General features: G+C 36.5%; 1 protein-coding gene across 2 annotated transcripts in view; it reads left to right on the forward strand.

The window, feature by feature from the left end:
- Positions 1-203: 203 nt before the first annotated feature.
- Positions 204-13,127, forward strand: part of LOC149799353 (von Willebrand factor D and EGF domain-containing protein-like) — a 92,625-nt gene continuing 79,701 nt past the window's right edge. For both annotated transcript variants that reach the window (XM_089958675.1, XM_089958676.1), the window contains exon 1: positions 204-286. The gene's annotated coding sequence lies outside the window, so the exon portion shown is untranslated. The remainder of the gene's footprint in view (positions 287-13,127) is intronic.

The raw sequence follows: 13,127 nt of genomic DNA on the forward strand, positions 1-13,127 counted from the left end.
ACAGCCCGCGCCCTGTTCAACCACATAACAATGGATGTATCGGGTGTTTCAAGAAAAAAAAATCCACAGTATTTGTTCGCCAGAATAAAAACTAGCCAAGAAAGGAACAAAGATGAACCGATACACTTCATTGGTAATGCTTACTTGAAAAATTCCTGGAAGTAACTAGCTCGTTTTGTTTATAAACGTGGGAATTTGCGTATGGAATTTAGAGGCGAGTCTGAAGTCAGAGAGAACACACGAACTGAATCTGCGAATTTTATTTTAATGAATTTACAGAGTTTATGTAAGTACACTTTTCCTGATGTAATTGTATAACTGCGTACATTTATTCATATATTCTATTTTGCACATATTCAATTCATATTACTTATGTACAAAGTTGAACTAAATTAGCTTATATATCTTGACGCAATGCTAAATGTATTAGATTGTTTTCTAGAAAGTATGTACCATCCATTATTCAGAAATATACGTAAGCTTGAGTTTAAACTAGACACTAGTCCCAATGAAAGCCTCCAATATAACACATAGAAGAAACGTTCGTCCCCACACTCGTCGATAAACAGCATTTAAAATGTTATCCATCACCAATGTTTTGAGATCGAATCTAAGATCTTCATTCCAATCAATTGATTTTATAAGGTCATGCCGTTTTCTCTGAAACAGATTTTGGGTTGTTTGACAAATATTTTAGGTTCATACTGAATACATCGTTCACGCTGATAATTGCCACTATTATCAGCGTTTTTAATGGTAGTGCAAACCCTCATTGTAAATTGTGACATATAATTTAATTTATTTATTCCAGTTCTCCATTGAAACATGGCGATAAAGTCAATGCCGATTAAATATATGCTTCATTACAATGTTGATTTGTACTTTATACTGCGTATTTTTGACACTTTATTTTCTGTATGTTTATCTGAGTGCACGAGATAACCAGAGCGGGAATGGAACCTTTGATTGTGAATATAAGCCAGTAACTACTAATCTTTTGCAGCTTTTACAATTGTGAATATAACTGGTACTACGAAGGATTTAATACAATACATTAACTCTTTTCTGATATAAAAGGAAAAGTTGGGAAATGTGACTCCCTATCAATCGTTACAGACGAACTGTGCAAATGGGAAGAAAGGATTTGTTCTTTCTTGATACTTCACGTTTAGAGAAATATAGAAACGGAAAAATATTTTTTCCGTTTCATTGTCTACATCGCATTGCATTTCATGAATATCGCACTTAAAATTAATAAACTTATTATATCAAATATGAATAATACATCACTCTGACAAGAGTGAGAATTACTCGACCTGATGAAGCGCTAGAGTCTGCGGCTGAGCTTATGGCCAAGTATACCATAAAGAGATAAACTTTATGATTACTCATGTCGCCATTTTTATTTGCCTTAAACACAGATGGTCTCATTCAAGATATGTATACAATAATGTCTTTAGGACCTAGAAGACCTATGTTATATCGTTTTAGTTTAATGTGAGGGTTAAGATGTTGTTAAAATATTTTCCAAAGTCTTTACCTTCTTGTGAGACTTATTTGATCATATGGATTGATTTGTGTGACCCGTCAGAGGAAAGTGGCTTCGTTATAACATTTTTATCACGGAAATAGCCAAATCAACATAACATTTGCGGTCGTTGAAATAACAAAGGTGTAGAAACGGCGCCAGGTAACATAAACGTGCTAATATTCCGTAAGTTAGAATCAAGAACTGCTGATACAATGCAAATGCTTTTTTCCATACATTGAGACCTTATAATTTAGAAATATTCTCTAGGTATCTCTCTATCCGTGTATGATGAATAACTTAGCAGTGCCTAAAGTAATTATATCCCGTGTCAAAGGAGACATCTTCGATATAGAGTAAAATGCTAGCGAAAATGTGGGGAAATGGGAAATGGTCTAGAAATGGGTGAAGATAGTATAGGGTATTGGTTGATAGCGACAAATAAAATTTTACGTTAAAAAATCGATTTACAGCTTATAATATGAGCAACTCAAAAAGAAAAAAAAGAAATACTGTTTTACAGACGGACTTTCAGTCGTTGTACAAATTTGACTCTGGAACACTGAAATGAGCCCATGATTTTAAAACGGATTATGTCTCCATAGGATTAACAAAGCATGACCTTATCGGGAGTTTACACACACGTTGTTGATTATTTGAATAAGGAAACAAATCCGGAAAGACAAAATAAATGTAACCAGCTCAAATAACACAGTTAATTAGTTTACTAGTGGCGGGTTACAGGTATAACGAGTATTGTTCACTTGGTCAAAAAGTAAAGTCGCTTCAACATTTAAATACACGTTAGGACAATTGGTGAAATTAACAATAACGAAGTGAATCAAATTCAAAAACAAGCTTTGTATATGAGAATAAAACATGCAACAAATACGTTCTCAAACTGGCTAACTTCCTAGCTAACAACATAAAAACATGTCGAGTGAAGTCAAAAGCACGATGAGCAAAATTCAACATGCGACATTAAAACCTGCTCTCAAAGTATCAAGCAGTATGCTTTTATAAAAGCCATTTAAATGTGAAATTCGTCTGTAATGAACAATTAGATTTGAATATTATCCAAAGCTGATGATTCCGTTCTCACATCGTCATTTCAAAACTCTCTACCAAATACATAATGAACATTCACCTTACCAATATACCCTGATAGCAAACCTTAAAGTAATTTTCTGTCAGGCTAAATGTTTTCTTAGATAAATAATGACACATACATGTACAAACAAAAACATCAATTTACTATACGATATTAAGGTACTCAAGCAAACCGTATGCTTCACAAGGTATTGAAATTTACAATTGCTTACCCATCAACAATGCATACTGGGGAAGGTTCAAGGTGATAATTTGACTTTGTCGCTTGATTCACAATAGAATACCTTATAGCCAATTGAATAGCGCACGACGAAATATATACATAACACATCTATGATATTATAAAGTAAATAGCATATGAGGAAATAAAATGGCAGCACAATGCATTTCGAAACATTGCAGAGATCACAAAGACATAACTTTAAATAATATATATATATATGTGTGTGTGTGTGTGTGTGTGAGTGTGTGTGTGTGTGTGTGTGTGTGTGTGTGTATGGGTGCCGATTACCTGCGGACCTGGGTTCGAATCTCCGTAGAGTACGAATTAAAAATTGTCTAACCTATATGGTAGTATTATTTGTATTAAAATACTAATTCTGCATATTATTATCAAGCATTCTTCTATAGGTTCCAGGGACAGCACTTTCCGCTCTGTCTGGTGTATATTTATAATTCTCTTTCTCTCTCTCTCTCTCTCTCTCTCTCTCTCTCTCTCTCTCTCTCTCTCTCTGTATATATATAATCCATTTCTCGTTCAAAGTCAGCAAGAAAGACTACTAACACTGTATGTAGAGAGTGCCTCCTGAGTGACGATTTTAAAAAAAAATACTCACAACAAACGATTTAACCCTATTCGTTGTAAGCCAGAAGAGGTAGATAATGCTAATTTAAGCCTTACTGAGTTCTGCTGCAGAATAACATTTGCATATGTAGATGAAAAGTATAGTTCGCGTTCCAGTCCTAACCTATTGTATCGTTTGTAAGTATTTGTGGAAATAATTCAAATTCATGATTGCTACGAAGGAATGCACATTACAGTTAGAACGCTTAATGTTGCACTCATTTGCCCGTCCGTGAAAGCAAATTCATGCATCTGAATGATATATGCATACCACAACGTGTGCTAAAATGACACATTAGTGGCCGAGTTAGGAATATTTGGGAGAAACTAAGAAGGAAACAAAAACTCTGATTCTTGAACATTTATTGGCCATCTATAGAAAAAAATTGCAATGCACGTGCATCATGTTGCTTATATTCAAATCATAAAATAGTAGAATATTTGCGATAAACTATTTTTAAAAAGTCAAAGTCTTTGTAGGACTCTGTGAAATTACATTATCATTCTGTTAAATGCTGCTATTAAGCAGTAAGCACTTTAATATTAATCTTTTTTCAATTTTTTCTAAGTTTAACTTCTTTGCTTTTGCAACTGATGTCTGATACATGTGCTAGTTGATGCTTATTTGTCCCGCATATAAAAAAGTCTTCACAAACTTTACGAGAAACACTTCCCATACAGACATTAAGTATTCTGTAGAAATGGTATTGTTACTGTACCATATCCTCGTTGAAGACAAGGTATTCACCTTAAATTAAAAGTTATATTCCTGGGCAAACGTAGTTAAACATTGAACTATATTCATCTTCTGCAGGTATAGCATTGTTTTCTTTATTCACTATTTGATTGGCATGGATAATAGTGCGCACGAAATTGCATTAGCTTAGTTGGAAAAATATAGGGCTTGTAATCCAAGGGTCGCGGATACGATACACGCCGAAGCCATCTCCTACGGGCTTCTTTGGCGCATCTTTGCACATAGTACCTGTCTCTCATGGCCTCGGCATGGCATAACCTTGATGCATTGTTATACTGTAAAGTACCAAATTCAACAAGAACAAAGGAAAATCTTATGCGAAGCAGTAAAACTGACAATTCAGGAAGGCTGTGAAATCTGCATATGCGTACTGGCCCTGACTGAAATGCACTTGATTAGTCAATTTAATTTAGCCCGTACAACACTTGATTAGTCAAATTAGTTTAGCCAGTACAACACAATCCAGTTGCTCTTTCAGTGTTTGTGATGAATAAAAGGAGCACGTTTTAACTTCAGGATTGTTGCAAGTGTAGTGATCACACCTGTTAATATTCAAACGAATTGCAGATTGTATGAGAGCTTTGTTAAGTCAATCTAGGAATTTGAACGTGAAAACTTTAACTGCATTTCTCTGTATGGTTTATATGACACTAAAATGTCAATCGATGTCAAATGTTAAACCACGAGGTGTAGACACGGATTAAATTAAAACAATTCTTATCGTGGATAACGCCAGGTGGAATTAAAGTAACTTACTATAATAACAGTAGTTCAATATAAAATCTTAATAGAAAGTAAAGGCTAGAACTTGCAGCAAAGGGATGGAAGATTTTGCTCAATATGCGCATGTTTTCCTTGGCGACGAGGCGTTACATTCATGAATGTCTGCAGAAGCGCTATGGTGTTATGGGCGGTATGAACAAAGATATCTACGACGCACAACATAATAGGTTCAGCGTAGGACTAGTGTATTAAAGTGTTGTGTTGCGTTAGTTCATGGCTTGAAAATACAAGTACACTGTGTTAACGCCTTATGCTAATGATGCATATCATCAGGTGCTGCTGGTATATAAACACCAGCTAAATTCCAAGAGAAAAGCCAAAGTGTTACTAATACTGAAAAGGAAAGCTTAAGTTTATGGAAATAATCACTTAGACTTAAATGATTACTATCACAACGAATGCACTATCATAGCTATCAGCACCTTGTCGTTTAAGAAGAATACTCTATCCACATGCATACAAATTAGTGTCACACACGTAACGAGCGAGTACCAAATGATTACATACATTTTAAAAGTCTTTTATACAAATCTTCAATTTCTCTTCGCTTGCCATTGTTATTCGGTTGTTCATTGAAGAAATAATTTTTGTGTATCCACGGATACCAAACGCCATTTTTCTTCCGTTTTGGCAGACGTAGATTAGATGATGATATAACATGGTGTAAGTAGTATTAGTTGCCTCCAACTGGATCAAAATTAGCATCTTATGTTTTTATTCAATCTGAATTCTCTCCGAATCGTGCCTCGTATTTCAATTCACACACAATATTAAAAATTATGTTGATTACACTTATTTCCCTTGAAGTTTCCACCCTCCAAATAGAGGTAGCTCAAAAGAGTGAAAGGAAGGTGGGGGTGGGGGTGGTGGGTCAGCTGGTATATGAGTTTAACACTTATATTAAAGAGAATATGGATGATACGATATAATAGAAAACAAACATAAAAACGTCTCGTATGCATTGGCTGTATCCTTCAATGACAATTGAATTTTTATTAATGGAGTTCTCATCATATGGTTTCTTATTTATTTTGATATAATCTTCATATAATGTTATGTATTAAAATAGTTATTAATTGTAAACATTTTAATACAGTTTTGAGTTCTATGTATTGCCCGAGCCTGGTCTCAGTAATTGCTAGGAACAAATTTTGCTTGCTGTTTGAAGCAATCCCTCTTTGTAAATAACCAAAGTCTAGCGCATTTGTTTGTGCCATAAGTCAGGTGGTAGTCTGTATATAAGTCTGAAGTAAGCATAACTATTAATTCCTATATTAATACTCATACACCCATAATTTAGTTGCGTTCATTTGTTGTTTTGTTTACAAGACTTGTGTCTTTAAGCTATACACTGGAACTACAAAATGCTCAGAACCGTTTTCTGACTATTTTTGGAGTGTTAGGAATTCATACATGGACATTTTGGAATATATATTTGCGGTACATTGAGACTGTTAGTACATTAGCACATTCAAAACATTAGTTTATGAGTACATTCAATATTTTAACTCATTCGGACATCCGCTGAAATTCATCTGGAATAATCTGTACTTCTAAACTTTTGTTAACTTTTAGCACTATAGAGAATTTAATTCGCGAAAATGTAAATTTGTTTTATATTTTCACTTTGTATTAAATTGTCTGTCGAATTTTACAAAGCTCGTTGCTTTTCCCTCTTTTCTATTACTTAGTTTAAAACCATAGAGTCGTAACAATATACTCAGCTACAGTTATACATGCGTGATATAACATTAAGACAAGTCTATTGTAATTCAAACCTTATGCGTTTTAAACTCATGAAGATTGATACGTGGATGTGTCTCAGTAACACTAAATTGCCCATTCAAAAAGTGTCAACATGACTTACATTCAGTGGTTTAGAAGCATTTGTATCTGATACGATGCAAACCCTACACCATCAATATCAACCTCCCTATATTTCAAATACGTCCATAGAAAATGTATACATCTAAAGAAAGATAACTTGTTCATATTAAAAAAACACTTGTTTATTTTTAGTGTTTCTTCGTTATAACCTCATATTTGCATCATACAATTCAGGGCGTAAATACATGCGTTATACAGGCAGCAAAACAAAGGAGTATATTCTAACCGAGAATATCAAATGGATGGAAACAATATTGCCTCTTTAGGCACTTGATTTATTTCAGAAGATACTTGCTTCACAATACAATTCTGAGCCCTGTTTTCCTACATAACAAACTTGTCAACAAGGCAATGTCACCCATAACCCCAACGTGATGCATTGTTGTGATTTATTCGCATCAAATATTGTAAATTATATTTAACTATTTTAATGATTGCAACAAATAGGTCATTAAAGTCTGCCGTTCTCTTGCGTGTCTGAGGTTTTATTTACATATATTGGGTTGTATGTATGTGTTCTCCTTCAACCAAAATAGTCATGTACTAAGATGAAACATAACTAGTATTAATGGAGAAAAATAAAATCTTTCTACACCTTCAACGCACGTAAGTTTACATAATACGATATTTCAAAATTATATATGTACGTATTGCACTTACTAAATATATCACCTTCGATCATATCAGCTATAATGGATATGCAATTTTACTTCTTGATTGTTAGTTTCTTCCTATATCTCCTGCAGCATGCCTATAATAGCAGACAGTTTTGTAGTTAACTTTTGAACATGTACATGAGCAGCAGGGAGGGCGGGTGATACACCGAAGGAAAATACGCGAGGTGTGTCGGTGACAATTAAGGGCCGCGCGTTCCCTGCTGCTATGAATTAAATCATCATTATATCAATAATGTCAAATATCGGAGAAGCACATTCCACTAGACTAACTCGAGAGCGACTAGAGGCAATCAAACAATTTCCTCCTGTTCGTGATTCTGTAAGACAAAAACTTCAAGAACGTCAGCAAGCACAAGTTTAATTTGCTACGGGTACACAACAGTTATTTTAACCTGTAACAACAGCTGCTGAAAAAGCTGCAGCGACTATTGAAAGAGCTATATCGGGGGATATTAAGGATAAGGAGGAAAGAAAAAAGCTGGGTATTATTCCAGTATTAAAACAAACCGCTGAGCAGACTGAAAAAATAGCAGCAATAACTAAAACAAGAAAAAGGATTTTTCGAGATCTTCCACCTAATATAGCTGCTAAACCTGCGCCCGTCGATGAAGAAATACTTGAAGGCATGAGCAAAATTCGTACTGTAGTCGCTGACGTGAAAAAAGAACTCGCGCCTAAATCCAAACCAGTAAAAGCAAATGTTGAACTGATTGCAAAATGTAACGAAGGTGTTATTAAGCAACTTAAAGAAATAAAAGAAGAGGATTTGCCCACTGCAACATTAGCAGGTACGACTCAGAAAGATAGAATTTTAAAACCAGGGTATGATACCGTAAGTGATAGAAATTTTATCGGGTGGGTATATTGTGTGTATTATAACAAAACACAGGCTAGAAATAATGATCCAAGATTTGAGAGTTTTAGGGATGAAATAGAGGAACTTTGTAAACAATACACATCACAACCACTACCTCCATACTCGCCGCCTGAGCAAGAATCCTATTTACTTCCTCCGCCTCAACCGCAAATAGAACAACAACAATCTCGACTCAGGACCGAACTACCATCACAACCTGCACTGATGATTACCGATGATGACCTTAATACTTTTATGAACCGGGAAGTATTAATCAGTGTTGCTGCACGTGGTTATGCGTCTAGAAAAAATGATATGAGACATGAATACGCTAAAAAAATACAACCTAAAAGTCGGCTTCTTGCAGTATATTTTGCCTCTGAAAATTCGCGTGTTAATCTAAAGGATCCTGGGTATATACAATTTAAACAAGATGTAAAAGCCGAGCTGCAATCATCTCAAAGAGAAGTATCCGGCGCTAATGGCAGTGGTTTGGGAAGTGGTTTTATTGCTTGCCCTAACAATATCATCAATGACATGCAACTATTAGAAGTTCTCATTGGAGGAAAACGAGCTGGAAATAACTCGCCGAAATAATTAATGAAGCGTCTGATATCTGTCAACGATTATTTCAAGGCGGTATCATGGATACTAGTATCTACCGAGAACTTATTGATGAGCTCGTTGATGACTATCATAGTGACTAGTTGTTAGATAAATGAATAATTAAAAAAAAATGATCATACAGACTTCTCATCGTGGGCCCGTACCGGTCTACGTGGAAAACTCGCGATCACCAACCTATAAAGCAACTTACGGAGACGGACTCGGTGATGCTGTTCAGGGTTTATTCAAAAGGATAGCTCCCAAAGCAGTACGATCGTAAAACAATTATCAATGAAAGATATTACGTTGTTCGTGATAAAGCTCCTGGCGCTATTGGTAACGTTGCCAGTAAAGCGTTTTTGGCAGTCAAGGACAGGCTAGCACGATTAATACACAGACCACCACCACCAGTAAAATTACCAAGCACTGAGGTGATGCCCGCGAATGTCAGCAAAGTAATAAATCAAGCCGCAAATCAAAAACTAGCAGCGCTGATAAATCAAGGGGCTGAACAAATAAACACAAGTTTTATATCGTGAAGTGGTCTTCGTTTTCGAAGATAACACATTATAATAAAATGTTCAAACGTGTATCTGACCCAGCGTTTGATATGGATGCACCAGTACTCAAGGATGAATCCGTGCGTGATTATTAGTATTATTCTTATGAGGCAGTGTCGCCAAATCAATGGGGACGAATTGAATTACGAGTTCAGGATACAAGTTCGTATTTCTTACCCGCATTTATTGAAGTTGTAGGTAAACTTGTAACAAACACTGACGATGATGCAGCATACGGAGCTAATGTTAGAGCTGGATTTGTTAATAATGGCATCATGGCGTTATTTATAAAAGTGCCGCCAATATGATTGATGGAAAAGAAATTGAGACAATCCAAGAAAATGTTGACGTTGCTACAACGATTATTGGCCTAGCAAGATATTCAGATGAATATAGTAAATCAGCTGTCCCAACTATGATGTTCGCTAAGGATAATGCTAACTATCCTGATGGGAGGTCTAGTATTGTAAGACGGCCAAAAAAGCACTCTGCTGCTGATGATGACGCAGATGTGGAGCCGATAATTATTAGTGCTAATCCAGAATACAACTTAGGTTTTTCTACACGTCAATCAATGTTAAAAGGTGCTAGTAAACAATTATAGTGCGCAATTCCACTATCCCACATCTTTGGAATTTGCAGAAATGTCAGAAAGGTCATTTTTGGAGCCAAACACACAGCTGTTCTTCATCGAAAGGAAGATAATGATGCTATCTGGCGAGAAGCCGGCTCTGCTGCTGGTAAAGTAGTATTATCTAAGCTCGCATTATGGATGCCGGTAATGTCACCATCAATAGCTGAAGAACAGCGGCTACTTTCTTTTATGGATCAAGGCGGTAAATCGATATTATTGTGGTTAACGGTAACTACCGACAGTAATCAAAATCATGTCAACGGTTCATTCACTTAGCATAAATCGTCACAGCAAGGCGTTTCTGCACCGAGACATATCTTTGTTGCTCTTCAACTGGCTGAACGATTAAACAATCAAGAAAGAAATCAAATGATATTTGACAAACTTGGCGTCGAAGTATCTTTAAGAATAAATGGGCATCAAGAACCATCCGAGGATATAACGTTGAATTTTGAGGATAATCAAGTAGCACGTGCATATCATTGCTTGATGACATTTATGGCATGTAATCAAAACACAGACACTGGTTTACAAATATCACAACCGGATTTTATATCGTTGTATCCAATTTATTACTTTTCGCTGCAACATCTTGATTTAATTAAGCAATCTGTCGCTGATATACACTTCAGAGCTATCGTGCGTTTAGCTAATAACTACAGAGCAATTGATGTTATACTCAGTCACAAATCAATGATACTTGAAGGTGTTGGTGGGCGAATGAGAGTTATTGATGCCCCAGTGGAAACCATGTAGACAACTAGATCAATTATTTTTATTTAAAAAATGTCATACAATCACGTTAATGTCACCCTGACTGCTGGTCAGGCGAAGAAATTACAAAACGCAATTGCACCCGGGTAGACGATAACACTAGTGCGAGATCAAATTGCTAGTGGTGGTCCAAACAAGTTATCGTTGACTAAAACCCAACTGAAACATTTCAATATAGCGAAGCGGGAAAGCACAGGAGTTCAAATTGATTTCGCTCCAAGACCTATCCGCGACATGATTAAAATTGGTGGTATATTTCCACTTCTCGCAGCAATACCAGCGTTGATAGCTGATGCTGCCCCAGCTATGGCAAAAGCAGCCGCGTTAGGTGCTGTTGGAACAGCTGCCGGAATGGCATTAAAGAAAGCAACTGGAAAGGGAATTTTATACAAGAAGAACTTAAAGAAAAGATCATCACGGACACAAAAACCAACAAGGCGTCCAAAAAAGTCCAATTTACCTCAGCCGAGTCGTCTAAAATTACCAGTGGAACAATACGGAGCGGGTCTAAGACTTGCAGGAACTCCGCCTTCATGGTACCCAAAACGGTTTTAAAAACCAACGGTTTTACACAAATGTCAAAGTTTGATTTACTCGATGCCGCTAAACTATCAAATACAAAAAATTTCAGAGGTGTTTTTATGCGAGATCAGTTACCCAGACAACCGAATAATATAGAAACTGGAATTATGAATCTCGATAACAGCGATGGTCCAGGAACTCACTGGGTTGCTTACGCGATACATCCACGTGGAATTGTTTATTTCGATTTGTATGGGTTAGCACCGCCAGTTGAATTTCTAAAGTACGCACAAAGCACTTCCACTCCCATTCCAGTTTGGTATTCAACGCTACCAAGACAAACATTAACCGATCCACCAATATCAAGCCGTGAAGTAATTAATGTACTTGACGCGTTATCTAAATCAACCAAACCGCCTCACATAGTCGTGCACGAGTATACCGAGGACCGATTTAACATTTTAAACAATCCCTAAGGAATAATGGTTGATGTTTACGGCAGATCTCTCATCGAAACAAAGACAAAAATATCCCGCGGCGATGTAGATTTATCAAAGTATGCGACCAAAGATGAAATCGACAATCTTTTATCTCTCTCCGGAATAGACCCAGATGAAGTTCTTAATTTTCAGGATCGATACGGTAAACTCAGAACCAGCAATATCAGATACACTGATATAATTCGCAGAGTTCTTGGGGCTATCGCGGACAACATCCCTATGTTTACCGACGACGGTAGAATCAAAGACTCAAGTATATCGTTGTTAACCATCAGAGGTGAGATCACAAAAATGTAGCCAATCGTTTAAAAACTACCAGTGGCACAATGAGAGGTGAACTCAACATGAACGGAAACAAAATACTGGTGTTAGCGGATATAACATCCGACGAGGACGCGGCAACAAAAAATATGTTGACACCGTAGACAATAAATAATCCACGTTGCGGGCTGACTATGACGTTCACGTAAACGTGTTTGCAAATCTCCGTAGAAACTTTGGAAAAATTGATGTAACCGCAGAGGAATTCTTTGGCCCTCCGCCCACCGCTGATATGAAACTTTCTGATATCAAAACTAACGTTGACACGATCAAACGAACACAAGATGTCGTAAGTGGAATTCCTGAGATCGTTAACCAAATTAATCTGATTAAAATCCCACCTAGAGTTACTCCCGGGCATATTACCAATATCGTATACACGGTATCATCTGGATTCGCAACATGGTCAGCGCAGAACAATGCTATCAAATATACCGCAACTGTCACTGGAGTGTATAGACTGTCTGTGTTCAGTGCTGCAAAATTTGAGATATGTACAACATATCCCTGGCGTCATTCCACCGACAAGTTTTACTGGGTTGTGACTATCATATTCATTAGCGGAAACGAAGAAACATTTATGCTGGAAGCAGCCGATAAGAAATTAGTGTACTCAGTATCCGCGTTAGTTGCATCCACTGGAGTAATATTATCAGCGCTATCGCCTGTAACAACTGCAATCGCAGTAAAAATATGCATTTCATCATCAGCGGCCGCGACTGGTGTTTTTAATATAAAAAGATATCAACGTGTACGAGCACAAAACTA

The sequence above is a fragment of the Sinohyriopsis cumingii genome, chromosome 5 (assembly GCF_028554795.1).
Source record: "Sinohyriopsis cumingii isolate HCF-2022 chromosome 5, ASM2855479v2, whole genome shotgun sequence".
NCBI classification, from domain to species: Eukaryota; Metazoa; Mollusca; class Bivalvia; order Unionida; family Unionidae; genus Sinohyriopsis; species Sinohyriopsis cumingii.